Below are 27,307 nucleotides of genomic sequence, written 5' to 3' on the forward strand. Positions count from 1 at the left end.
CAGCTGGTCTCCTGTCAGGAGGCTTCTTCTCCTTGTAGCAGTTTTCTGGGGAACTTCTCTGCATTCATGACTCTTAGGTACCTCCTCAGTCTCTGAAGCAGAATGGTGGTTGGGATAGCAGACGATACTCTCACTGCACGAAAGGCACAGTCTCTTAGGGTTGCTCCCTCTTGTCACTTAGGCCCGTGTTCTGGACATTTGGTGTAAGCTTACTACGTCCACAGGAGAGGCTCTGTGTGACTCAGCAGTGCTGCTCAGCATGGCATGGCCAGTGAATGAGCTAGCCAGTGGTCAGCAGTGTAAGTGCAGCTGGACTCAGACAACAGAGGTGTATAAACCCAGAGCCAGGGAATAACCGCCCCCCCTTGGTGGTGATAACTGAACTGACACCTCACTCACAGCATCAGCCATAGTTCTCTCCATGGAGACCCAGCGGGACCTCCACGCCACCTGAGATAGAAGCTGAGTCTACTGACACTACGCACAGATGCAGGAAGATGAAAAGATTGTGTCATCTATATTCCTGCATCTATGTTTGTGGTGTCCTCAGACTCACCTTCTACATCATCCTGGGGTGGGGGTCCCCCTGGATTTCCATGGAGAAAACTATGAATAATGCTCTGAGTGTGGTGTCAGCTCTTTGAGCACCACCGAGGGGCATTCCTCCCTTCACTAATTCACAGGCTTTAGTAGCTTCAGTAGCTTCTGTGCTTTGAGTGGTTTTACGGCAGATAGAGGACACATACTAAAGGGAAGCTTGTACTTTAAAAACAATTACTACTTGATATCCTCAGCTCTCTTGTCAAGCTATGAGCCACCAGAAGTTTATATGAGGACAAGTCTTTCAAGGAGAGAGCACAATACATCTAAGGAATATACAGAATATTCCCTGATGAATAAAGAAGCCATTGTGAGCACCATCTTCGTGTTCAGCCATCCCTCCTGACTGTCTCATGGAACAAACACTACCTTTAGTTGATGGAATTGACTGATTTTAAATCACTTTTGTCCTAATATATGCATGCTGGTCACTCCAGTCATGTCAGACTCTTTACCACCCAATGGACTGTAGCCCATTAGGCTCCTCAGTCCATCAAATTTTCCAAGTAAGAATACTTGAGCAAGTTGCCATGTCCTCCTCCAGAGTATCTTCCTGACCCAGGGATCAATCCTGTGTCTCTTACATCTGCTTATTGGTAGGTGGGTTCTTTATCACTACCACCATCTTTCGATAATTATGTGAGTCTCGTTCAGCAGAAATCACACAAAGAGAAGTGAACAGAGTAAACAGTGAGAAAGTCAAAGTTGCTCAGTTGTATCCAACTCTTTGCGACCCCACAGACTATACAGTCCATGGAATTCTCCAAGGAAGAATACCGGAGTGAGTAGCATTTCCCTTCTCCAGGGCATCTTCCCACCCAGGGATCAAACCCAGGTCTCCCAAACTGCAGGCAGATTCTTCACCAGCTGAGCCACAAGGGAAGCCCAAGTATACTGGAGTGGGTAGCCTATCCCTTCTCCAGCAGATCTTCCAGTCCCAGGAATCGAACCCTATATTGCAGGATGATTCTTTACCACTGAGCTATCAGTTCAGTTGCTTGGTAATGACTGATTTTTCACAACCCCATGGACTGCAGCATGCCAGACTTCCCTGTCCATCTCCAACTCCCAGAACTTGCTCAAGCTTATGTCCATCCAGTCGGTGATGCCATCCAACCATCTCATCCTGTCTTCCCCTTTTCCTCCTGTCTTCAATCTTTCCGAGCATCAGGGTCTTTTCAAATGAGTCAGTTCTTCAAATCAAGTGGCCAAAGTATTGGGGCTTCAGGTTCAGCATCAGTCCTTCCAATGAATATTCAGCACTGATTTCCTTTAGGATAGACTGGTTGGATCTCCTTGCAGTAAAGGACTCTCAACAGTCTTCTGCAACACAGCAGTTGAAAAACATCAATACTTCAGTGCTCAGCTTTCTTTATGGCCCAATTCTCGTATCCATACATGAGTACTGAAAAATCCATAGCTTTACTAGACGGAATTTGGCCAGCAAAGTAAAGTCTCTGCTTTTTAATGCATTGTCTAGGATGGTCAAAGCTTTTCTTCCAAGGAGCATGCTATCAGGCAAGCTTGAACTGATCTATCGGGGAAGCCCAAACAATGAGAAAAATCACAAGCCAATGAAACAAGGAGCCCAGATGTGGGTGGTCCAAGGTTTGGTGAAGTCAGAAGTTCATGTACCTGGAGAGAATGAACAACCTTCCACATGGCACACCCACATGTCAGCCCCTCCCCCAGGAGACCCCCTCATGTACGGACGTGATGACTGCATTCCCTGGTCACACGGGGACATGGAAAGGGGCTGGGAGAAGAGAGACAGCTCCTCTGAAATTACCTCAGGAACCCGGAATCACCGAGAGGCGCTTTGTCCTGCCTGCTGACTAGAACTGGGCCACCAGGACGTGACAATCTCCGCACCATGGTGCTTTCTGAATTCCAGCCTCTTGGAAGAGCTTTGGAATCTGAGCCTAAAATAAATGCCCTGCTGAGTCCTTCATCCCTTTCTCTCTATGTTGGTCAAGTCTGTCCAGGCTCCTCTGACTCTTAGTGACATTGGATTTCTCCTTCGACTCCCAGGTCAAGGACAACCTCAGCTGGTACCTGCTGGTTCCTGCATCAAGAGGTACTGTGTGAGGAAACCGTGATTTCCACCATTAAAGCAAGGAAATTCTCAACACCAAAAGTTTCCCTGGACCTAACAAAGTCCTAACATTAAAGGGCAATCCCCCAGCACAATACAAGAGAGGTGGGCAATCCACAGTCCAGGGGAGATCTGTCCAGGAATGCAAAGCTTCAGGAGGAGCACCTTCAGGGTAATTACTACCAATTCCTGCAGGACCAGCAATAACCACTGTAAGGATGAGAGATCCTGGAGGCCACAGCCCATGGTTTGTGGGATATAACTCCACAAACATCCAGGTCTTCAAGGTGAGTGTGCATATTTATCCCTTCAGGACACCTGACGGACAAAGGGAAGGCCAATGCTGAGAAATGTTAACACCTATCCAGAAGGTTCATCAGGCAGACCCTCCATAAAAGAGCTCTTCCCCCAGCTTCTCCTAGGAGGTGAACAGAAAGTCTTATCCACTGCAGACCTACAGAGGGGGCATATCTCAAGGCTAAGAGAAGGGACTGGACCAGGGCACTGCAGCCCAGGAAGGAGTAGAACGAGGATGGGCCAATACTAAAAACCCTGGCGACGCTCAGAGCCCAGACCCAGATCCCCTGAGTCATGGGTGTTCAACCTCAACAATGCAGGTAACCCCTACCCACATGTGACCCCCAGGGACCTGGCAGAGCTACGATATGCAGCCTCCTTGAGGAGGGGAGCTAGTGTGCAGACACCACAGCCAGACAACCATCAGGAGCCAGGGCGCTGAGGCTCTGGTACCCATGGCTGGAGACCAGGATTGGAGCACCTCACTACTGGCCTCAGACCCACTCTCTCCTGCCTGATCGACATGGCTCGTATCCCTCTCCTCTCTTGGGTATCTGACATGCTCAGGAATATTTATGAAGGTTCCATCAGAGACTCAGAACAGGGGGAAGCAGGCTTGTCACAGGGTCCTGCTGGAGGACACGTGGCTGACTCCGCAGTGGGTCTATCTCCCCACTGACACCAGGTCCTGAGGTCCTCAGGCAGGTGGTCAGGAGGGATGGAGAGAAGCAGGATGGAGTCTGAGGATGGATGCACCCCGAGACCATTCTGCTGAAGCAATGTCCTGCCAGGGGACACGCACATGGCTGGCCTAGCTTCTCTGCAGGGTGCTGTTGTGGCAACCCTCTCCAGTGTTCCTGCCCGGAGAATCCCATGGACGGAGGAGTCTGGTGGGCTACAGTCTGTGGTGTCTCAAAGGGTCAGACACGACTGAGGTGACTGAGCATGCTCACCGCCCCATTCCCTGGGTGAGCACTCCCTCAGGGCAGCCTCACCTGAGTCAGCTGACAAGGGCTGTGCCTCGTCCTCCTCCAGCATCTCAGGTGTCTCCTCCCACAGGTGTGGGCACTAGGAGCCCCTCAAGTGTTTGTGCTGTGAATTCTCAGGGGCGATTGCGCTGTTTCCAACAAGGGGGCTCGTCTAGACCTTCTTGTGGGGCCCCTGCAGGGTCCAGGTGCTGTAAGAACAGGTGAGCCCAGAGTGAACGGTAGGTGCAGTGGGCATCGAGCCCCGTGCTTCTGCATGCAGCTATCCTGTGACATGATGTTAGCCCACGGGGGTTCCAGGAGGCCAAGGGACCCCAAGTCCTCGAGAGCCTCTGGACTCACTGTGAGTGTCAACTGCATCAGTGCCCCTGCAGCCCCAGGGTGGCGACGTCCAGGTGTTCTCACAAACTCCTTCCTTGGGGTCTCTCTACAGAGTGCGTGCGTTTATTGAGGCTATTTCTAGAGATGATTAAAAGAACATGCTGTCTCTAGAAGAATACTCTGAAGATGGAACACAGCCACTTAATACCAGACTAGAAACACTGCTAGGACTGCCCTGTGAGCCCAGGCAGGGGGTGCCCAGGACCCCAGTGCAGGGCTGCTGCCCAGGAGCATGTGGGGAGGGGCCAGGAGTCTCAGAGAGGGAGTCTTCTATTTTCACTGAAAACAATAACTAGCAGAACAAGGACTGGTGACATTGAATATTGGGGCCTGTTGGGAATACACAGCTCGGTGAGGCCATGAGAAGTACATGTGTATATGTCTGTGAGTGTGTGTGTGAGTGTGTATGTGAGCATGCAAGTCTGGATGTGTTGCATGTTTGTGTGTGAGTGTGTGCATGAGTATGTATATGTATTAGTATATGTATGTGTGCATCTTTGAATGTGAATGTGTGCATGTGTGTGCCTGTGTTTGTGTGTATGTGTGTGTGTCAGTGTGTGAGTGAGCATGTCTCTGTTTGATTGTGTGTGTGTTTGTGTGTTTGACAGATGTGTGTGTGTGTGAGACAGGTGTGTGTGTGACAAGTGTGTGTGTGACAGGTTTGTCTGTGTGTGTGACAGGTGCGTGTGTGTTTGACGGGTGGGTGTGTGAGTAACAGGTGTGTCTGTGTAACACGTGTTTGTGACAGGTATGTGTGTGTAACAGGTGTTTGTGTGTCTGTATGACTGTGTGACAGGTCTGTGTGAGACAGCTGTGTGTGTGACATGTATGTGTGAGTCACAGGTTTGTGTGTATGTGTGACAGGTGTGTATGTGTAACAGGTGTGTGTGTGTGACAGGTATGTGTGTGTCTGTATGTCTGTATGACAGGCTTGTGTGTGACAGGTGTGTGTGTGAGACAGGTGTGTGTGTGACATGTATGTGTGTGTCACAGGTTTGTGTGTGTGTGTGACAGGTGAGTGTGTGTAACAGGTGTGTGTGTGTGACAGGTGTGTGTGTGTCTGTATGTCTGTGTGACAGGTCTGTGTGTGACAGGTGTGTGTGTGAGATGGGTGTGTGTGTGACATGTATGTGTGTGTCACAGGTGTGTGTGTGTGTGACAGGTGTGTGTGTGTGTGTGTCATGTGTCTGTGTGTGTGAGACAGGTAGGTGTGTGTGTCTATGCAAATACCCAGTGGTGGCTGACTTTGGCGAAACACACTGATTAGAGCTGAAGATGTCTCTGTGGCACTAATGGCTGGTTCACAATGGGGACTGTGTCCTCTGGGGCGGGTCCTGCAGTGGAAGAGCTCTCTGTGCACAGGGGTCAGGGACCTGGCAGGACACATGCCCTCAAACAAGCATGAGGACACGGACACACACCCACTGAGCATGATCATGCATCAGAAGACTACTCCTTCCTAATATCGCCCGTGTATTGAGTGTAAAGTTTTCAGCCTCAGAACATGCAGGTGACCTGAGGTGTCCTAGGTTAAATACGGATATTCTGAGCCCTGAGAACATCACCCAGAGCAACACCGGCTCTGCACAGCAGTCCTGGGAGCACAGCCCTCACCAGGGACTGGAGCTGGACAGTCCTCCTCCTGGTGGCCTTGGCTCCAGGTCAGGGTCATCCCGGTGCTGCGGTGAAGGAAGGGACAGGGTCCAGTCAAGGGGGTTCATGCACTTCTGTCCCCTGTCCACAGGTGTGCACTCCCAGGTGCAGCTGGTGCAGTGGGGGCTGAGCTGAGGAAGCCTGGGGCCTCAGTGAAGGTGTCCTGCAAGGCTTCTGGATACACCTTCACCGACCACATGCACTGGGTGTGACAGGCCCCTGAGCAAGGGCTTGAACAGATGGACAGATTGACAGCAAAGATGGTGGAGCAAAGTATGTGCAGAAGTTCCAGGGCAGAGTCACCTTGGCTGCAGACACGTCCACCTGCACAGTCTATATTGAGCTGAGCAGTCTGAGGTCTGAGGACACGGCTGTTTATTACTGTGTGAGACACACAGTGTGAAAACCCACATCCTGAGGGTGTCAGAAACCCTGAGGGGCAGGGCAGCTGTGCTGGGGCTGATGATGACAGGGATGATTGGGTTGGGGTCCTGAGAAAAGTGGGTACAAGCATGTGTTCACTCTTACAGGAGTGTGTCCACTGTCAGAATTTGTGTTCATCATCAAAGGAGTTGGGTGTTCACTCTCAGAGGACTGTGTTCCATCAGAGAAGTGTGTTCGCTTGTACAGGAGTGTGTTCCCTATCTGTGGAGTGTGTTTGCTGTTACAGGACTGTGTTCACTGTTAGAAGAATATGTTCATTTTTAGAGTGTGTTCCCTGTCAGAGGTGTGTGTTCACTGTTACAGGAATGTTTTCCATACAATAGATACTCTGTCAGAGGAGTGTGTTCCATACACTAAGCACTCTGTTGGAGGACTGTGTTGTGTACAATACACACTCAGTCAGAGGAGTGTGTTACGTACAATACACGTTGTGTCAGAAGAGTGTGTTCCGTAAAATAAGCACTGTGTCAGAGGAGTGTGTTCCGTACAGTAAACATTCTGTAAGCAAAATATCAGCACTGTGGGGGGAAGCGTCAGTGCACTGTACAGACATGAGCCCCTGTGAGGTCTCTGTGTGGACCCGAGTCTTTGCCTCAGAGCCACGGCTCCATCCCACGTGAAGTCCAGCTTCATCTCCATGCAGATGTGTTAAGTCGTCTGCAGGTGGTTGAGCCTTTTGCAGCCCCGCCCAGGAGTGAACACCCCTTTTGCTCTATGTCATGTCCAGGACCTGGTATGTTGGGATCTGGGTTCCAGCCATTCTAACCGTGCAGTGGTACCTCACGATCCTTTAAGCATGCAATCCCTGATGGCTTGTGATGTGAAAGGACTTTCCAAGTGCTCACATGTCAGCTGTCCATCTTTGGAGGCAAGTTCAGACTTCACCCATTTTTCACTGGGTTGCTTACCTTCTGTTGTTCAGTTATGAGTGTCCATGTGCATTCATAGCACAAAGTTCTTACCAAATATGCTATTTATAAGTTATCTTTCCAGCCTGTGGCTTGCCGTTAGAGTCCCTTAACAGTGAGTTCAGAAAACAAGTGTTTTTCATTGTGATGCTCTCCAATTTATCAGTTTTCCCCCATGGATCATGCTATTGGTCTTACGTCTAAAAATTGTTGGCAAATTTAAGGGCACCCAGAAGTTTTCCAAGTGCAGCCCCGCCCCTCCCTCAACAGATGGAGCTGAAGAGGTGGGAAAATCAGGAATATGGAAGAATCCTAGATCCATTGACAGCTTTGTCCTGTGTGTGTGTGTATGGGTGTTCAGTTGAGTCTGACTCGTTCAGACCCCATGGACTGCAGCCCACCAGGCTTCTGTGTCCGTGGGACTTTTCCAGGCAAGAGTACTGGAGGAGGTTGCCATTTCCTCCCTCAGAGGATCTTCCCCACCCAGGGATTGAACCCGTGTTTCCCACGTCTCTTGTGTCTCCTACATTAGCAAGCAGATTCTTTACCACTGCACAACCTGGAAAGCCCTGTCCTAACTATAGTTTTCCCCTTTCCAGAACAGCCTATAAATGAAGTCACACAATATGTAGGCCTTTAAGACTGCTTTCTTTCACTTCTCCATATGCATTTAAGGTTCATTCACACCACCCATGGACAGTCAAGAAAGGAAATTAAGAAAGTATTCCATTTAAAATTGCATCTAAAAGAATTAAATGCCTAGCAATAAATTTAACCAAGGAGAGGAGAGACATGTGCACTGAAAACCACAAAACCTAAGACAAAACATAAAACACGGAAAGAAATGAGACTCCATGCGTGTTCAGTTGTAGCTGACTCTTTGAGATGCCCTGGACTGTAGCCCTCCAGGCTTCTCTATCCATGGGATTTTTCAGGCAAGAACACTGGAGTGGGTTGCCATTTCCTCAGGCGGGGCATCTTCCTGACCCAGGGACCCTATTTCTCCTGACAGTCTTGACTGCAGCCGAGGCCCCATGGAGCCTCCCCTCCTGCGTCTCCTGCACTGACGGGCGGGGTCTTTGCCGTGCACGTCACCTGGTGCGCACACATCTGAGCTCACAGATGGAACAGCTTCTCCACATTGTAGGACAGCAAGGCTTCCCCGAGTCACTAACATGACCAGTGAGGAGCAGAAAGCTACTGAGTAAGAGGGCAGGGTTTCCCTTAGGGCTGATGGGAGCCCTCAGGACCCGGAGTGAGGAGGTGGCTGCTCAACTGTTTGGTGTCAAATGGCTAGTTTCATGACAAGTGACGTTTCCATCCACTAAAAAGAAAAGATTCCTAGATGATCCTTCAGGGTTCCATAGCTCGTTCTTCTATTCTTCCCATGCACGTGTGGACCACGGGCGGCCCACTCTTCCTCTGGGGAAGGACACCGTGCTTGCCTCCAATTCCAGCAGTCATGGATGAGGCTGCTCCAGCCGTTCGTGTGCAGTCCTGTGTGGACGTGTTTTGGTTCACTCAGAGGCACTAGAAGCATGCTTGCCAATCTCAGGAGAAACGTGCTGATATTGCTCAGTTGCTAAGTCGGCTCCGTGAACTGCAGCACACAGGGCCGCTTGTCCTCCACTACCTCCTGGAGTTTGCTCAAACTCACGTCCATTGAGTTGGTAATGCTATCTAACCACCTCATTCTCTGCCGACCCCTTCTCCTTCTGGCCTCAATCTTTCTCAGGATCCTGGTCTTTTCCCATGAGTCAGCTCTTCACATCAGGTGGCTAAAGTATCGGAGCTTCAGCATCATTCCTTCCAGTGAATACCAGGGTTGATTTCCTTTAGGATTGACTGGTTTGATATCCCTGCTGTCCAAGACACTGTCAAGAGTCTTCTCCAGCAGCACAGGTTGAAAGCATCAATCCTTTGGTGCTCAGCCTTCTTTATGGAAAATGGTAACCCACTCCAGGGTTCTTCCACAACAACCTTACAAATAGTATGAAAAGGGTAAAACTGTGTTACCTTTCTTCGAAACTGCCACACTGCCTGCCGATGTGACTGGATCAACCTTCTTTCCACCAACAATGATGAGCTTTTCCATTGTCCTTCTCACTGGTCAACAGTGGGCATTGCAAGACTGGTGGGTTTTAGCCATTCTAACAGTATGGCTAAACAGTGGCCCTGCATGTGAGGAGAGCTCTTAGGGAGGGTCTGGATTTTCTCTGGTCCTGATGCTCTCAGACATCTCCCCTCCATACCTGTGGGGATGGACCCTCACTCTCCTGAAAATCCACTGCACTGTGACCTTCACAGAAGGGGAGTGGTCCCACAGAGAGCACAGGTCTCGTTACAAGCACGGGGTTCCAGACCCCCGGCCCACCACAGAAGCTCTGTCTCACACACACCAGAATGGGCCGAGAGGCCCTCCCAGCCCCAAGGCCCCTCCGCGATGCTCACAGGTCAAGCTGTCACCTCAGTAGCAGCCCGGGTGGTGGGACGATGGAAGGATGATGAAGCCCCCTCTGCCTTCAGAAATGCATCTGGTGCAACATGCAAGTGTCCCTGTTCCCAGTATGCTGTCCTGTGGAAGCTGGAGGGGCCAGCTCGGGGTGAGTGTGTGAGCCGTGCCCCGATAGACCCCCATCCTCCTCCACTCCTGCTCTGGCCATGTCCAGAGAAAGGGCTGGAGGTCAGTGGGTGGCAGAACCACAAGGCCAACCCTGGCTGGCAGAGGCGGTGGCCACAGGAGTCCTGGAACAACATCCACCTCTTGGAAATGTCCCATTACACTCTCCCCTTTTCCATCAGGCAGCGGGCAGGCCGCTCTGTGGGCGCCCCCACGGCCCTGCCTCAATGGGCCAGGCCAGGATCCCCACGAGGCCACCCCAGCACCTGTGCACTCCCCACACTGCATCTACTCCCAGATGATGCCTCACACACAGCGTCTCTGCTCAGGGAGCAGGTGACCGGGGGCAAGCCCTCTGGGCCAGCACTTTGGTCCTTGTAGGTCAGGAGCACCCTCTCGATCACCCCCTCTGGGGACAGGGACCAGCTCCCTTGTACAGGATTCCCTCCAGCCCAAGAAAAGATCTACAGGACTATTCCCCTACCCGACCTCACCCCAGCACCCCCAACTTCTGAATAACAACAGCTTCTGTAAACCACGTGTGCAGGGAACATAGGAGCTGGTGATGCCCCTGGTGGCCACATGCGTGTGCTCCACGTGTTCTCCACACCAAGCCCTGATGTCCCCACCATTACTGCGGGGACCACACTGCCAGAGGGAAGGGGACCCTGTGTATGGCAACTGCAGGTCTGGCTTAGGCGCTGCCCTGCTGTGGCCCCCTCAGAAATCCCAGGGGTCCCTGGCCTTTACTGGCTCTCCTGCCACCTGTGGGCATGTGATGTTTGCCTCCTTCTAAGGTTGTGCCTGTTTCCTCCCCAGCCCACACTCAGGAGGCTGACACGACCTCAGGAGACCCATGGAGCCAACTGGGCTGCTACATACAGCCAGAATGAATACCGATCCTTTTCACACCCAACTCGAGAGCTGCCCTTATCCCTGGTGGAGCCTATTGGTCAGCAGGTGTCCTCCCACACTCTGAAGAAGACAGGGTGTAGGTACAGAAGGGTGGAAATAGTGGCCGGGTACATCACATCTAAGCCAAGTGAACTTCCTGAGACTCCTGTCTTCTGTTGTTGTCTCTGGGGCTGATGCTCCGCACGGAGGACCATCCAGATGGGGAAGATGGAGACCCTGTGGACAGTAGGAGCCAGGCTCCACGGCATCGGCAGCCTCTTTCGGATTGACAGCTCATCTCCAATTGCACGTCTCAGGGACTCGGAATACCACAGGGCTGCCAAAGCACTGTTGACCCAGTTATCACCACAGAACTTCCCAGGAGCACGCTGGCTGCCAGAGCCCGTACAATGCACACCCTGTGTTCCTGCAACCAAAAACACTATGCCCAGAAATCAGAGACGCACCTTCCTGGGACATCGTCCCTGGCACGCGCCTCCCCAGTGACAGCCGCTGCTGCGCAGGGCTGAAGGCACATGCAGTGCTCTGTCCTCTACAGTATCCAGCAGGTAAAAGCAAACACCTTCCCCACCTGCAGGAAGTACTCCCTCTGACCGTTTCTGCAAATGGTGAAGAGGACCTGAAGGAGTCTGTGACTCCCCCAGGATGACAGCAGGCACTGACACTGAATACAGAGCCAAGAGGAAGGGGGCAGGGCTCCCGAGCATCAGGGCCCAGAGACATCCCAGAGCCCACCCTCCTTCTGCTCTGCTCGCCTCATCACAGGCCGATGCGCTGAGGGCCAGGAGTCAGGGCCACGAGTAGCGGCCTTACTGGCAGAGCCAAGAGACAGAGCAGAGGGCCGATGAGAGTCCTCCTGAACCATGTGGCCTGGAGTTTGACTCCTGTTTCTCTTACAGTGCAGAGACCGGGAGGTGAGGAGGTCGAGTGCTAAAGTGCTAAGGGCCACAGGCTGCTGCAGACACTTCATGCTTCCAGCCAGATTCTGAATGGAGGGCTCAGGTTCTCATCCCCTGCAGCCATGCCCAGCGGGGCTTGGCCAAGGATTTCCTGTGAGCTGACTCTCGGGCAAGGGGGCAGGGTTCAGGAGACAGCCACTGCGTGGGCCACCTCCCTGTAGCGAGCAGCTTGCAGTCAAGGCAACAGAACACACACATGAAAGGGAAGGAGCCAGATCCGACCTGAGTCAGATTGTTCTCTCCCAAGACAAGAAGGGAAAAAGAAAACAGACCAACGAGCAAAATGCAGCAGAGGGCACCCTCTGTTGATACAGAATTCTCATATTACAGATGAAAGTGAAATCTTGCTTTTGATTCTGCCCTGTGAGTGAGTTTCTGTCCTCTGTGGATGGCTACAAAGTGGTGTAAAACTGCCTGAAATACTTCCTCGCTCCCCGTGGGTATCATGCGGCCCCTGGGTCCACAGAGGCACAGGTGAGAACCATCCCCTGCCGGGAAAGAGCCACACAGAAGGACACAAAGGTCACCCGGGGGCTCGCAGTCAGGCCTGGTTTCTGGTCTCACCAGCCAGGGTCAGCAAGAATCACAGAGAGCGTCCCAGAGGAGAGTGGGGAGCCTGCTCCTCAGGGGGCCTAAACGAAGCTTCCAATGAAAACCAAGAGGAACACGCGGTTTGCAAGTGACCTACCTGCTAATCGGAATGAGACACACCCAATTATGAACTTTTAAAACACTTTCAACACCTACAAATGTTAAGTGATGTGAGCAATGTCTGGTTCCAATCGCCAAAGTAGAAGGAAGTGGTGCTCGCAGGAGGGAAAAGAGGCCTGTGCAGGAGGGGGCCTGGCAGCTCCAGGGGGCACAGCGGGGGCCCGTGAGCCGTGTTGCAGATGTATGTGGGGCGTGCAGACCGCTGGAAGAAGGGCTGGACGTATGGAGTGGAGACAGGCCTCTGCTCCCCTCCCCTGCCCCTCCCATGCTGCACTCGTGGACACAGCCTCCCCCCTGCCCAGGTCAGCCCCACTGAACTGATGACCAGGCTTGCCCAGGGCCTCGCCCTGTGACTGTGACTCAGTCTCTGCAGATGACCCGCCCAGGGCTGGACGCTGGCAGCCCCGGCACCCTTTGTTCTCTGTCAGTGTCTCCTCTGACGGCAGTGGCCTCAGCACGTGGCTCAGACCTGGCTTCTCTGCGGGGCCTCGCCTTCTCTGTCCTCGCTGGCAGACATCCCTGAGCAGCGCCCCCATGCCGGCAGAGGGCTGGGTCTCCCTGAGGGCAGCCCTCTGGCTGCTCGGGCTCTGTGCAGTGCTGGCCCCTGTCCAGTGCTCTCCAGACCGTCCCTCATGGCACTACATCTCCACGGAGGTGGTCATTCCCAGGAAGGAGCTGCACCAAGGCAAGGGCGCCCAGGTGTTGGGCTGGCTCTCCTACAGCCTGCATTTTGGGGGACAGAGGCACGTAATCCACAGGCGGCGCAAGAGGCTCCTTTGGCCTGGATACCTGATGATGACTCCGGATGACCAAGGAGTCCTGCAGACAGACCACCCCTTTGTCCCTGAAGACTGCTACTATTTTGGCTACATGGAGGAGATCCCTTTCTCCACGGTCACCATGAACACATGCTATGCGGGTCTCCAGGGTTATATGACGTTGGATGACCTCACCTACGAAATCAGCCCCCCAAGCATTCTCGAAAGTTTGAGCACACTCTTTCTCAGATGGTGGCAGATGCCAGCGCAATGGAACCGATGCACAGACCGGGGTATGAGGAGGAAAGGGACCCTCTGCTCTCTCCAGCAAACATCACTGCAGCCCCCAGGATGTCTAGTAAGCTGTATATGTTTCATGAAGCACTTATGAAAGCACTTATGTCAGTCTACTAATGCATTTTACAGAACCATAAACAATGTGTCAAAAACTGTTCAGTACATGGTGGATGTGGGCAATATCATTGATGCAGTGTATCGTGGTCTTGAGACGAGGTTTTATATTAGCGTCATGCATGTTTACGATGTTAGGGACCCAGTCAGCACTGCGTCTCTCAGACCACAGAGTGCATACTTCCAGTTCTATTCAAGAACCTTATATCCTGCTTTTAAACCACATACAGCTGTAGTCTTTAGCACAGCTGAACCGCCTGACGGTGTCTATGTTCCAGGCCTGTATAGTTTCTGCCTTTCAGGTAGTTTGGTGCCAATTGCTACATCGGGGAAAAATACCCTAACGGTGGCTCTCTATGTGTGCTTTCTAATTGGCAGAAGTATTGGTCTGTATTATGACTACCCAGACTGTGTTTGCCAGAGAAGGACCACCTGCATTATGAATGGCTACCAGTCTCTGACAGATGCTTTCAGTAACTGCTCCTATGGGCATTTACAACATATAGTTGGCCGTGATATAAGCTCTTGTATGTTCCACCTTGAGCCGGTATATTACAATAGATCGATGACACACGAACGTTGTGGAAACAAAGAAGTGGAAAATGAGGAGCAATGCGACTGCGGCTCCTTCAAGGACTGCTACAGCAACCCATGCTGTGACAACCTCTGTTCTTTCACTGAGGCAAGTATTTGTGACGCAGACACATGCTGCACAAACTGCACATTCTCCAAGCCCGGGACGCTCTGCAGACCCATCCGGAGTATGTGTGACCTTCCTGAGTACTGCCGTGGGATAAGCAAGACCTGCCCTAGAGATGTTTTTATGCAAGATGGAACGCCATGTGGTGAAGAAGGGTACTGCTTTAAAGGAAGCTGCACTGACCGCAGTGTGCACTGCAGAGAAATCTTTGGTCGAGGGGCTTTGAATGCTCCGGATCAATGCTATAGTTTAAACAGAAAAGCTTACCGATTTGGATTCTGTAGAAGAACATCTTGGTCTGTCCGCTTTATAGCTTGTTCACAGCGGGATCAGCTTTGTGGAAGGCTGCAGTGCACCAATGTCAGTTTCCTGCCTCCGCTGCAGGAACACGTTGGATTTCATCAAACGCATACGTTAGAAGCCTTGTGTTTTGGGCTGGACCTACACCGTGGGCAAGGAGCAGTTGATTATGGCCAAGTGAAAAACGGTGCCCTCTGTGCTCCTGGAACGAACTGTTTAAACACCTTCTGCAACGGTTCTGTTAGTCAAATGGAGTATACGTGTTTCCCTCAGAAATGCAACTCCAGAGGAGTTTGCAACAGTGAAGACAACTGCCATTGCCACCTGGGCTGGGCACCTCCTCTTTGCCAAAACACGGGTGACAGAGGGAGTGCAGACAGCAGACCCCCTACAAGACTGTTTCGATCGGTACCATATGACGAAACAATTTTAGTCTATGCGAGACTGGTGTTCGGTCGCCTGTATGCCCTTATAGCTGCTGTCCTCTTTGGTGTGGCCACAAATGTAAAAACTATCCATACCAGCAAAATTAAGGAAGAGACAGTGCATCCTGTGTAAACCAGCCTCCTGACCCCTGCACAACTGCAGGGGAGGTAGGAGGAACTTCTGAGAAGGAATCAGTGATAGACAGCAAAGCTGAAGTCTGCAGCAGACAGGGGTGGGGGCAGGTATCAGGAGGGTCAGCATTCTCACACCAGGTCTCTTCGATAGGCTGCTGACCAGCACTCTGAAATAAATCTTAAAAACCATACACAGGTGTCCTCTAATATTTTGTATCCTAAGAGCCCAAACTGAGACTGGTCAGGAGAGACCTGAGTCAGCAACTGGGTCTTGACCCAAAGTTGCTGGTCCCGGTGTTAACAACCCCTTTAGGGGCAACTTTATTGGGGGTTTCTCCAAATCAGTGCTCTTGAACACTGAGGTTTTTTCCTCATCTCCTAGGTACCTTCTCTTTTGCCAAACCCAAACTGGATTCAGGGTAGTCAAGGACTACTCCCAGTCGAGGACTACTCACACAGGGCTGGGGGCTAATGGGGTGGTCTGCCACATGTGGCAGCCCCACTGTCCTCTGGCAGCTGGGCAGGGTGGGAGCCTTCCATGTCCAGCCTCAGGACAGAGCAGAGACCCAGACAGCCATTTCTCACCCTTGGGTGACCTCTGGCTTTTTCTGAGGTGAACATCATGCGCGTGTGTGCAAGAGTGAGTGTGCTCAAGTGCTGGGTGTGTCTGACCCCCGTGAGGACGCTCCCTAGGAGGCCAGCCTAGTGCCCACGGCATCCATACTCTGCAGACCCAGCACTAGAATCTAGGTGGGCTCTCCTCTTTTTCCACAATTCTTAGGTAAAGGCTTTAAAGTCCTCAAACTCAAACTGGGTTCTAAAACTCAGAGATGGAAGGTTCTGGAAACACTCTCCAGGCCCCACAATGGCTCCAGTACGTGGGAGCCCAGGGACCACTGGGTCTGCTTGGGAGACGCACTGCCAGCACTCTTGTTTAAGACCTTCCCAACCTACCAGGGTCCTCCTCCCTCCCACCGACCCCTGCCTGCAGAGTTCAGTGCAGGCGGAAGAGGTGCCCCCTACCCTGTCCAAGGGCAGGACTGTTCCCCCTTCTCCTGGTCAGGGCTAGCAGAGAGCCTGGGTTTAGGTGCTTTCAACACTGGGGCACCCGGTAATGACCTTGACAAAGCCTCCTTTGGCCCACCTGCTCCCTCCCGTACCTGAGGAAGCAAGTGGACCAGAGACAGCACCCCATGGTGAAAGGCCTCTCTTCCCCCAAGCCCTTGAGAGACAAGGTTCTTCTCCTTCCAGTGGTTCTTCCCCCATGTCGGAGAAGAAGCTGGGGAAAGCGGGCTGCTGTGGGTTAGCCATTGCAAAGGCCCACTGAGCACAGTCAGTGGCTCCAGGTCCATCCAGGGCTTTGGGAGGAGGGAGAGGACGCAGAGGCAGTCTCGCCATGTTTCTTGACCTGAAGCAGCCCAGGGGGAAAACACGCATTTGGTATTAGTCCATTCTGAAACTGAAAGCAGAAATAGAATCTAAAATAGAAGATACCTTCCCCTGTCTCTGGGGAAGAACCAAGGAAACCTGGACCAAGCAGCAGGTATCAAAGAGTGGGGCTGATGACGGTGACTGGTGAGTGAGCTCCAGGAACCCTGGACGGGCTGGGAGGAGTTCGTCGGCGGAAGGTTGGGCCCACCCGGGAGGAGATGCTCCCTAGGCCTCCCACCACCCCCCAGAGCCACACGTTCCTGACCAGCCCTGCCTCAGTGCCTCCCTGTTGGAGGAGACTCTGGAGAGTCTCTTGGACAGCAAGGATATCTTAACAGTCCATCCTAAAAGAAATCAGTCCTGAATATTCATTGGAAGGACTGATGCCCAAGCTGAAGCTCCAATACTTTGACCACCTGATGTGAAGAACTGACTCCTTGGAAAAGACCCTGATGCTGGGAAAGATCAAAGGCAGGAGGATCAAGGACGACAGAGGATGAGATGGTTTTATGGCATCACCGACTTGATGGACATGAGTTTGAGCAAGCTCCAGGAGATGGTGATGGACAAGGAAGCCTGGGGTGGCAGAGTCAGACACGACTGAGCACGTGAACTGACTGAACTGAGGCCTCCCACCACTCCCCAGAGCCACGCCTTCCTGCCTCAGCACCGCCTCCTGCTCTCAGCTGTTCTTGCTCATAGACGCCAGCTGGCCCCCCTACGGGGGACAGCACTGCAGTCCCTGTGGGCCGGGGGCTGCTAGCAGCCTCAGAAGGAAAACCCACCTGCATGGAGCCCCCAGGACAGGCTGCAACACCCAGCCCAGGCCTAGCTGGGAGGCCTGGACACTGGTGAGGGCCTCAGCAAGCAGCCACAGCTGCCCAGCACAGCTGCAGCCCCACGAGGGCACATGCCGGGGGCGCTCGGCTCCAGGGACCCTGCGGCCACCTGGGGCTCCAGAGGTGACCTGGAGGGGATGAGGGAAGACGTGCCCTGTGCCTGGAGCCCCGTGCAGGTGCCCACAGGAAGCCCGGAGCAGTGGCCAGGAGCTCCTGTTGTCCTCAAAGGCGCAATATCAGCCCCAGAATGCAGGGCCTGGTGAGTCTTCTGTCCAGACCCAGCAGAGTGCATGTCATCCACTCAGCCTGAGCTCACTGCAGATCTGCCCTGGACTCCGTGCCTCTGCGTCATCCTCCCCAGAAGCCAGAGCCCTTCTCCACGCCAGAACCAACCCTGCCCACCCACCCCCAGCGCCGTCTTCTCATCACAGCCTCCGTTCTTGCATGGAGATCTGGCCCCACCAGCAGCTGGCAGGAGACGGTGTGCTGGGTCCTTTGCGGCCCATGCCAAGCCTGTGGAGTAATTAATCATCACAGTCACCACGGGTCCCCTGGGGATTCATGGTGAGGATCCAGCGAGTGACATGTGGGCACCAGGCTTGCTGCCCAGGCCACACCAAGCACTCAGTCTGCCAGGGTCTTCACAAGCTCCTGCCACTCTGTTCCTGCAGCCTGAGCCCCTCCCTCCACCTGCAGCAGCTGACACACCTGCCTCACCCGCAGCTCCGGAGACTGTGCGCCCACCCCCAGCATGGCCATGCCTGTGGAACCAAAGCCTAGCCATGGGATTCACCCCAGCGGCCCTGCCCCTCGGGCAGGGCATGACACACCCTCAAGCTGGAGGCCACCGCCCCAGCAGGCAGTGCCCACAGACAGCCCAGCCGTCCAGATGTGTTTGCAGCAGTGTTCCCTGTCTCTGCCCCACCTCAGGGGCTCTCCCTGCCCTGCACCACCTGCTCCCCCTGCAGGCTCTGCTCTGCTGGGAGCCGGCATATTGCATATTGAGTGCATATTGCATATTGAGTGCAGCACTTTCCACAGCATCATCTTTCAGGATCTGGAGTAGCTCAACTGGAATTCTATCACAGCCGGGAGCCAGCGTGAGGAGCTCCACCCATGACAAAGGTCATGAGGAAGGAGGCTCGGCATACGCAAAGGCGGGATCGAGCCTCAGGAGTCCCCCTGGAAATTCTCGAGCATCTACCCCCCAAAACCAGAGTCTGCCTACTTTCTGCTTTGTGCTTTCACCCACACCTCTGACTTTATGGGGGGCTGTCCCCCACTACCTCTCTCTGAAAAAAGAGTTAGCTTACAGCTCCAGTTAATAATTCCTGGGTGTGACAGTGTTTAACCTACAAACTCCTTTGGAAATCCTCTAGCCTGCCTGAATAGGTTTTTCCGGCCACATGTGATTGTTCAGAGCCTCCCAACTGTGAGAGGCAGGAGATGTTCTAAACTGCCTAAACACAGATTCCTTTGAGTAGTTAAAAGATTGATTAGAAATTGTATTGGTGAAGGGTTTTTCACTTGTTGGGCCAATGTTTGCTGCTAAGTCTCCATACTCCTGTGTCCTTGGCAGTGTATTGATTGATATAATGGGTGTATAGAAATGTAAAATGCAGCTTTGTCCAATGCTTTTTTGGAGGCTGGTGCCTGACTTTGGAATAATCACCTTTAGAGAAAAATAAGTTTCTTAAAATGTTAACAGGCCTCCAGGCCAGAAGATGATGTCAATCACCTGAACTTTTGCATATGATAAGTTTGAAAGCCTGGCTTCGATTAGAACCAGGAACTGCTGTCCTTGCATGACTCCACCCCTTCCCCCATTATCCTCTATGCATAACTTAAGGTATAAAAACTACTTTGGAAAATAAAGTGCGGGCCTTGTTCACTGAAACTTGGTCTCCCCATGTCACTCTCTCTCCCAAATTCTAGCTGAGTCTCCATCTGGAGCGCGGAACCCACCATGCTTGCTAATTATGCCTGGGCTTCTAAGATCCGACCGGGGAGGCCTCAGTGTCTCCTCTCCTTCGGGAGAACGGAAGGACGCCTGCGGCCTACGTAAGTGGTGCAAACTTCTTGTCTTGAAGTTTTATTGGTCTCCCGCGTAAACCAAGCTACTCAGCCTCTTTTCTCCACTGAATTTTCCTACTGAGCTATCCTCATTCTATTACTCTTTGTATCCTTAATTAACGTGTAATTAAGCAGTTGTTTCCTGACCCTCGCCTATGCCGTCTCTCCTTCGAATACCCTGGATCAGCTGGGGCTGGACCCCGGCACTGCTCCTCTGCCCTGGACACACTGCAGACTGGGAGGACCGAGCAGGTCCAGAGCACAAGGGTTAGCAGAGCATGCCAACAAAGTCAATGCCAGCAGCCAGAACGTTCCTTTTCTAGCCACAAAACTGACTGAGAAAGAAGTAGGAATCTAATTAGAATGCGAATCCTCAAGAAAGCGCTGAGGTTACCGAGTTGTAATCATCTGCACAGGCTAATCCAGGCCCTGGTGGATCTGGGGCAAGCTTTCGGACATCTGCAAAACTGGTCATGCCCGCGTGTAGGAATCCTGCCCCAATGCCCAATGGCCGTGTGTGGGGATCCTGCCCTGATGCCTTCAAAAGGAGAAGCTCGGGCTGGATGACGCGTCAGCAAACAGCCAGACGTCATCAATGAAACTATTACTCTTGTTTGTTGTGGTTTAGACACTAAGTTGTGTCCAACTCTTCACAACCCCATGACTGTATCGCCTGCCAGGTTCCACTGGCCATGGGCTTTCCCAGGCAAGAATAATGGAGTCTCTTGCCATTTCCTTCTCCAGGGGAGCTTCCTGACCCAGGATCAAACCAGCATCTCCTGCATTGGCAGAAGACTTCTTTACCAGTGAGCCACCAGGGAAGTCCAGATGAAACTCTAGGAAGCCAAATTCTGTCCAGTTCACTGCACAGACTCGAACCAGACACTCAGAACTCTGTACAGCTCACCCAGTGATCTCCCCACATGCGAAGCAAAGACTCACTCTATGAAGTCACTGCAAGCCCATGTGGACGCCAAGGGGACACCCCCCTCCCCTCCACACCTGAAGTGACCCTGAAAACTGATGAGATGGCTTTTGTATCTAAGGCAGGACAGGCCCTCCGTGTAGTGTGCACCCTCCCCGTGCTGGGCCTTCCTGGCACCTGTGGTTCTGTGGCACAGCTCAGCCTGTGCTCCTCAGATGTCAGAGGGCCTGCCCCAAGGGAAAGGGCAAGTTTCCTCTCTTCCGACACCGGCCGCCTAACTTCCTAAAGATCAGCACTCTCTCCCAGCTCTGGAGGGGTCTCGGCGAACCTCTGCCCACTTTGTACGACTTACCTGGCTGGACACCCTTGGTGACCTTTCTGTAAAATACCCTCACGTCTTTCCGATGGACGATGCTTTGTCTCAAAAATGTGCATGACTATGCCTTCGACTCCTGGTAGGCAGAGTGACTTCTGAGAATCCACTTCCCTTCTGGGGCTAGAATCCTCAGTTTGGCTTGAATATAATCTCTCTTTTTCTTCTTACCTTTGAGAAATGGAGCACTTCCTGTCATATCAGTAAACAAGGATGCCACAGTCACCCGGGATGCCAGCCCCCCAAAGGTGAATTCCTGAGCCCTGAGGGTGCCCAGGGAGGTGAACAATACCTGCCGTCCAGCAGCCCATGGGCTGCAGCCACTCCCCTCAGTGAGCCCTGAGGAAACTCAGGATGTGAAAATGCAGGACACTGGCCCAGACAGCTGAGGTGTTATGAAATGCAATGCTTTCAGGGAGCCCAGACTCTTGCATGTTCCCACACACAGAAAAGCACTAAATTCCTGAACTTGGGTTATCTGGCTTTCTTTAATTAGCAATACCCTTTTGACATTCAAACTACCTTCCCTTTGTTGCAAAACTTCTGTATCACCTGGCTCCCCCACTGCCCTCTATCCCAGACATGAGGCCCCAGCTCCCTGGCAGTCTCACAGCACGCCTAACGCACTACCAGCAACCGCCTCCCAGGCCGGCCTGTCTGTTCCCGTTCCCGGGGCTTTACTGTGCAGGGCTGTGTCTCATCCTCTGACGCTCCGGCTCACCATGGCCCTGCCCATGGATGTCCGGCTGCTTTCCAGCATGGAGCTCCCAGGCTGCCCTGCAGGAGGGCAGAGGCCCCGCTCCTCCCCATCCTGGTGGCCACTCCATAAGCACAGGTTGTGGGAGGTCCTGGCTCCTAACAGGGTGTCCCCACCCCCGAGGATGTAGATAGGCGTGGCCCCCACAACAGTGCCAGAGACCCTGGTGTCAGACTCCTCCACCAAGCTTCCGCTGCTCTGCACACCCAGGGGAGCTGTCGGCTGTCCTGGTGAAGAGGAAACGTTAAAATTTTACATCACCTCCTGCTCCTTTTGCCTCTGTAACTCAGCTTGCTCCTTGCAAAGTCTGGATCACATAGGTCACATCGTCTCAGAAAGTGGGGACTTGCAATACTGGGAACTGGAGCTTACCTCACTCAGCCTTGTCCTGCTCTTTGCAACTGCCCAGCCCCTGCAAACCTGCTTAATCATGTCTGTCCAGGTCAGGCATTCCCCTCCCCATCTTGACTGCTGTTCCCACACACGGAAAACCCCTTAGTGTAAACCAGTGTATTAGCAGCTCGTGTTGCCCACAGTAGCCTGTCTATAAAACCCCTGTCACCCCTTTGTTCAGGGCGAAGAGCTTGGAGCATTAACTCCTCTGGGCTCACCAGAATAACAAACCTGAGTTCTCCAACCCTCCGAGTGTGGTGCTTGGCTTCTCGAGTACTGGTTTCTGCCACACTGGTGACAGTTTTGGCCGGAAGTGCTAGAGGGTTAGCCTCACCAGCCCGCAGCCCCCCAAGCCCCTCAGCTGCCAGACTCCAGAGACACGGAGCCTTCAGTGAGGACAGAGTCCCGACCCAGTCCGTGCTCCCTTGTGGCTGGTGGACACAGCAGCCTCGTCACTCACGCATGGCCACACTTCCTGGTCCCTCTTAAACCAGAGTCCCAGGCACCCCGCTCCTGCTTCTCCCGTGACACAGCTGTTGCCTCTGTGCAGGGCTGCACTCAGCTCTGCCCTGATGTTACAGTGACTGAATAAACCTATTTCCACCACTTCCGCAGGAAAGGCCCTGGACAGTAACTGCATGAACAGCTAACCTGGAGAGTGAACACGGAGCCCAGGGCCATCTGCCCCTCGCAGGCTGGCCCTCAGGTCAAGCCCAGCTGGGGCTGGAAGGCGTCAGGCCAGGCCCTGACTCACCTGGACGTCCAGGCTAATTGGGCAGCAGGTGGCTCCTGGCAGGTTCCGTGAGGGTCCTTAGAAGGATGTGCACTGAGCCAGGGAAAAGGGTAGGGAAGGTTGGTCACCAGAGACTTCCCAACCAACCACGGACACAGCACGTCACAGCCAGGGAGGGCCATCTACACCCGGTGCTGGGAGGGGGAGGGCCCCCCGCAGCCATAGACGGGAGCCGGTCTCGCATCAAGGCGGCCATCCCCCAGCTCCAGGAGGCTGACACATGTGCCAGGTGTGAACCCAGCCAGCATCAGCAACTTCCAGCAGATGTGAGCTGAGGGCCAGGGGTGCTAGCCCTCACTGGTCAGGCCCGGGACAGGGAAACTCTGCAAGGGGCCCAGAGGGCAGCAAGGACACAACCAGAACCCTGGAGCTGGGCAGACTGCCCGTGGGACCCATGGGCAGATCTCAGTGGGCCCCAGGCCCAGAGAGGGCTGCCTCGTCACCCAGGAGGTTTGGGTCAGACTCACCCTGCACCCTGCTCACCCCAGGGTTCAAAGCAAAAACCCATTGGAAACACAGCGTCTCCACCTCAGAGACAGCTGGAGCCCACGAGGGCGGCCACACACACACAGCCGGGTAGGGAGGATTGTGAGGGTGTGCGTGTCACCGTGAGAATACCGTGATGATGGTTCCTGCTATACCCACAGTGACTCAGGCCCTGACACAAAGCCCGACCCGCACACAGGTGTGGAGCTGGGCAACGCGTCCCCAGGGGCACTGGGCTCCCAAGCAAGGTGCCTCCCCCACCAACTCGGGACAGTGAGCCAGAAGGGATGTGTGGGCATGGGCCCTGGGCTCAGCGCATGGCCAGGGGACAGGGAAGGGCCTGGGGCTCCAGGCCACCTAGTGAGAGTATTGAGCAAAGGTGGCCGAGGCCCACTGAGGCAGCCATACCAGGGAGCTCCTGACCCCTCCCCAGGACCAAGACTCCACAGAACGAAGACTTGCCAGCAGGGCAGGGGTCCCGGCAAAGGGCCAGCACTCCAGCCCTGCCCGCGCACACCCCCATGCAGGTGAAGGGGGCACCTCTTGATGCCCCAGGGTGCTAGGGGGAGACCAGATCCAGAGGACTGTCCACATTCCAGCAGGGACTCTGCTGGACAAGCCAGGGCTTCCAAGCCTGATCGCAATCCATCACCCAAAATCAGCATGGAGTGGGTGCCCAGGGGCTGCTGAGGGCCTCAAGAGGGTGGGTCTCAACCATGCTCCAAGGCCTGGAGCCAGGAGGGCACAGAGAGCATGAACCGACTGTGGAGGAGAGCCCTGCCCCTCAGCGAATGCCTCGTTCTGGGCCTCTGGGCCCCCGGGGTCAGGGCGGGGACAGGTGCAGGGTTGGGGGACGCAGCTCCCTGCGCCTGCTCCCAGTCCCGCTGGAGCCACGAGGATGAGCAGCTCAGCACTGCCCTCAGGACTGGGCCAGCACAACTGGGCCCAGACTCCCAGGACGGGCAGCAGCAGGAATGACTCTGCTCTGCTCCTGGGTTTCCTGGTGGGAGGTGCCCACAGGCCCCAGAGCACAACCGGCCTCAAGGTGACCGATACACAGTTTGCGAGCAATTTGGGTACAATCTGTCAACCCAGGAGGCTGTCACTTGGCCGAGCCCAGCTCGGGGCCTCAGGAGAGCCAGCCTGGTCATCGTCCACCTGGCAGGGGACGCCGCCCACGTGCTCCAGCAGGTCTCCTGTGGCACCATGCCCTCCCCAAGCCCTGAGCCCGGCACCAACCCACCCACAGCCAGCCCAGGCCGCCCAGCCCCCTGACTGTGCAGCCCTCTGAACGCCCCACATCCAGGGTCCCCACGCAGACGGCCTACAGCGCAAACAGGGCTTTTTGCCAAGGGCTCCACTGCGGTGTTACTATAGTGACCACCACAGTGAGACATGGGGCAGCAAACCCTGCCAACCGCACGGCCACCCAGCCCCACGGCCAGGCCTCACGGCCTGAGCTTCAGAGACCAGACCTTCGGCCTTCTGGGCCACTCTGGGCGGATGCGGCCCGCGGGCCCGTGTCCAGACTCTGAGATGACTGACTGACCCTGCAGCCACACGTCCTAGCCCAGCAAGCTGGCCATGACCCCCAGCGCTCAGTGCACCCCCAAACGGGGTCAGGAAGGACAGAGCCCACACTGGGCAAACCGTCAGATCAAGTTTCCCAGGGGCAGGACCCGAGACACCTCCAACCCTGCTGGGAGCTCAGGGAAGCTGACAGCAGTGGACGCTGGAGCTGGGCCTGTGCTCAACTGCATAGGAGCTCGCCAGGGAGCAGGCTGGGAGGGGTTCATGCAGAGGCAGCAGCTCCCAGCATGCTGCCAGACCCGAGGTAGGGGAGTCCAGATCCAGGCCCGGCCTGAAGGGGCTCGAGGGGCCTCTCACATGTAGCAGGGGTGTGCAGGTTCCTTGTGCAGTGTCCAGAGATCATGGCCGGGGCAGGCACTGCACCAGAGCCAAGCCAGTGACCAGCCTCTGCAGGAAGCGTCCATAGGAGCCATTACACCTAAGTCTCCCTCCCAGCCCTGCAGCATGGCCACCTGCCACCCCACAGGTCAGCCTGAGGAGCTCAAGATGGACTGGCGTCCCTACCTGCCAGGTTCCTGTGCAGGACGCTGTCCACGGCCGCAATGCTCGGGCCTCTGCTCAGCTTCTTAGTTTCCCTGGCCCACCACCACCGACCTGAAGGGACTCGGAGTGCAGGCCCAGCAGGACATCAGACCTGGGCTCAGAGAGCCACTGGGTCCAGGGTGCACTCAGCCCTGCACCTGGAGGTGGGTCGTCCATGGCCGCAGGGTTGGCTGGGCAAGGAGGCATCACAGGCCACCCTGCCATTGGGCCGTCCAGACCTGGACCAGGACTAGGTTTTCAGAATCCTCCCCACCACGGGACCTGTCCATACCTGGACCAGCTGACAGCTCCCGAGGGCTCCAACCCAGCAGACAAGACCAAGGGGGCGCTGAAAGCCAGCAGCTGGGGTTTCTGATGCCAGCTTGTCATGGTGGTATTGGGGTAGTTATTGTGGTAGTTATTATGGTACCACGGTGACACCGTCCAGGACAGAAACGCCCGTCCTGAGGTCCAGTCCAGGGAGCTTGTCCTCCAAGACCGGGGTACCGCCCTGCCCTCCTGACCATCAGACTGCATCCTGCACGCCCTCACCCTGCTGTCTCAAGGCTGCAACAGCCTGAGGAAGGGTCCTGGGCCAGGAGCTGGGCTGCAGAGACCCAGACAGGAGACCCTCAGCAGCTTCCCACCCCTGACCCTGGAGGAACTTCCTCAAGCCTATGGCAGGCTGGGGACAGACCCTAAGAACCCTCCTCTCACAGGGCCCGTCCAGACCTGGACCAGCTGACAGCTCTCGAGGACTCCACGTCCACCAGACGAGACCAAGGGGGCGCTGAAGGCCAGCAGCTGGGGTTTCTGATGCCGGCTGTGTCACAGTGATAGTTTAGTGGTTATGGTTATGGTTATAGTTATGGTTGTACCACAGTGGTACTCTCTGGGACAAAAACCCCTGCCCCTGAGGGTCCACGACCAGGGATCCTGTAGGCTGTGTTTGGGGCACCGCCCTGCCCTCCTGACCATCGGACTGCACCCTGCACGCCCTCACCCTGCTGTCTCAGGGCAGCAACAGCCTGAGGAAGGGTCCTGGGCCAGGAGCTGGGCTGCGGAGACCCAGACAGGAGACCCCCACCCCCAGCAGCTTCCCGCCCCCTGACCCCGGAGGAAGTCGTGCAGGCCGGAGGCAGGCTGGGCCTCTGCTGGGACGCCATGGTCTCAGCCACTCATAGCACCTGTCATGGGTGGGCAATGGGCCAGGATCAGACTCAAAGACCCACACTCCTGGGTCCTTTCCTGCCCGGCAGCCCAAGCTCATCACAGAGGCCCTGGGCCTGGGGCCCAATGGGGATTGGGCAGCCCTGGGTCATTGCAGAGCTGAGGGGAGTGACACCACAAGAGGAGATGTAGCCGAACCAGCCCCTGGGTACCCAACCCCGGGCCAGAGAGCAGAGTGCTGCCCGGCCCCCAGGTCCCCGACCCCGGTACGCGACCCCTGGACAGCCGAGTGCTGCCCGGCCGGCACCGCCTCAGACCTGGGGTGAGCCAGCAGTGCCCAGCGGTGCCTCGTCTCCAGGCCCTGGCGCTGGGCGAGTCATGGGTCCCGACTGTCCCCACCCTCCTCCATGTCTCCAGAGTCACCAGCCAGAACTGCCCCCAGTGTCCTGAGCTGCCCAGGGTAGGTCTCAGCCCCGGCGGACCCCACATAGACACCCAGAGGCTCAGAGCCACACTGTCCACAAGTGTCCACCAGGACCACAGTGCCCCACGCCCTGCCTGTGGCCCGGGGCTGTCTGCAATGCTGGCTCACAGGGAGCGGACCGGGAGGACCCACAGGGGGCAGGATCGAGGCAGCACTCAGGCCCCGTTTCAGGA

The 27,307-nt window shown here is 54.8% G+C and overlaps 1 long non-coding RNA gene across 1 annotated transcript; it reads right to left on the reverse strand.

Annotated features, from left to right (window-relative positions):
* Positions 1–9,247: 9,247 nt before the first annotated feature.
* Positions 9,248–26,350, reverse strand: LOC123465208. Its single transcript, XR_006640353.1, has 3 exons — positions 22,844–26,350; positions 20,919–21,110; positions 9,248–14,879 (listed from the first exon to the last, which is right to left on the reverse strand). It is a non-coding gene; the product is annotated as an uncharacterized LOC123465208 (long non-coding RNA).
* Between the last annotated feature and the right edge of the window lie 957 nt (positions 26,351–27,307).

The sequence above is a fragment of the Bubalus bubalis genome, chromosome 20 (assembly GCF_019923935.1).
Source record: "Bubalus bubalis isolate 160015118507 breed Murrah chromosome 20, NDDB_SH_1, whole genome shotgun sequence".
NCBI classification, from domain to species: Eukaryota; Metazoa; Chordata; class Mammalia; order Artiodactyla; family Bovidae; genus Bubalus; species Bubalus bubalis.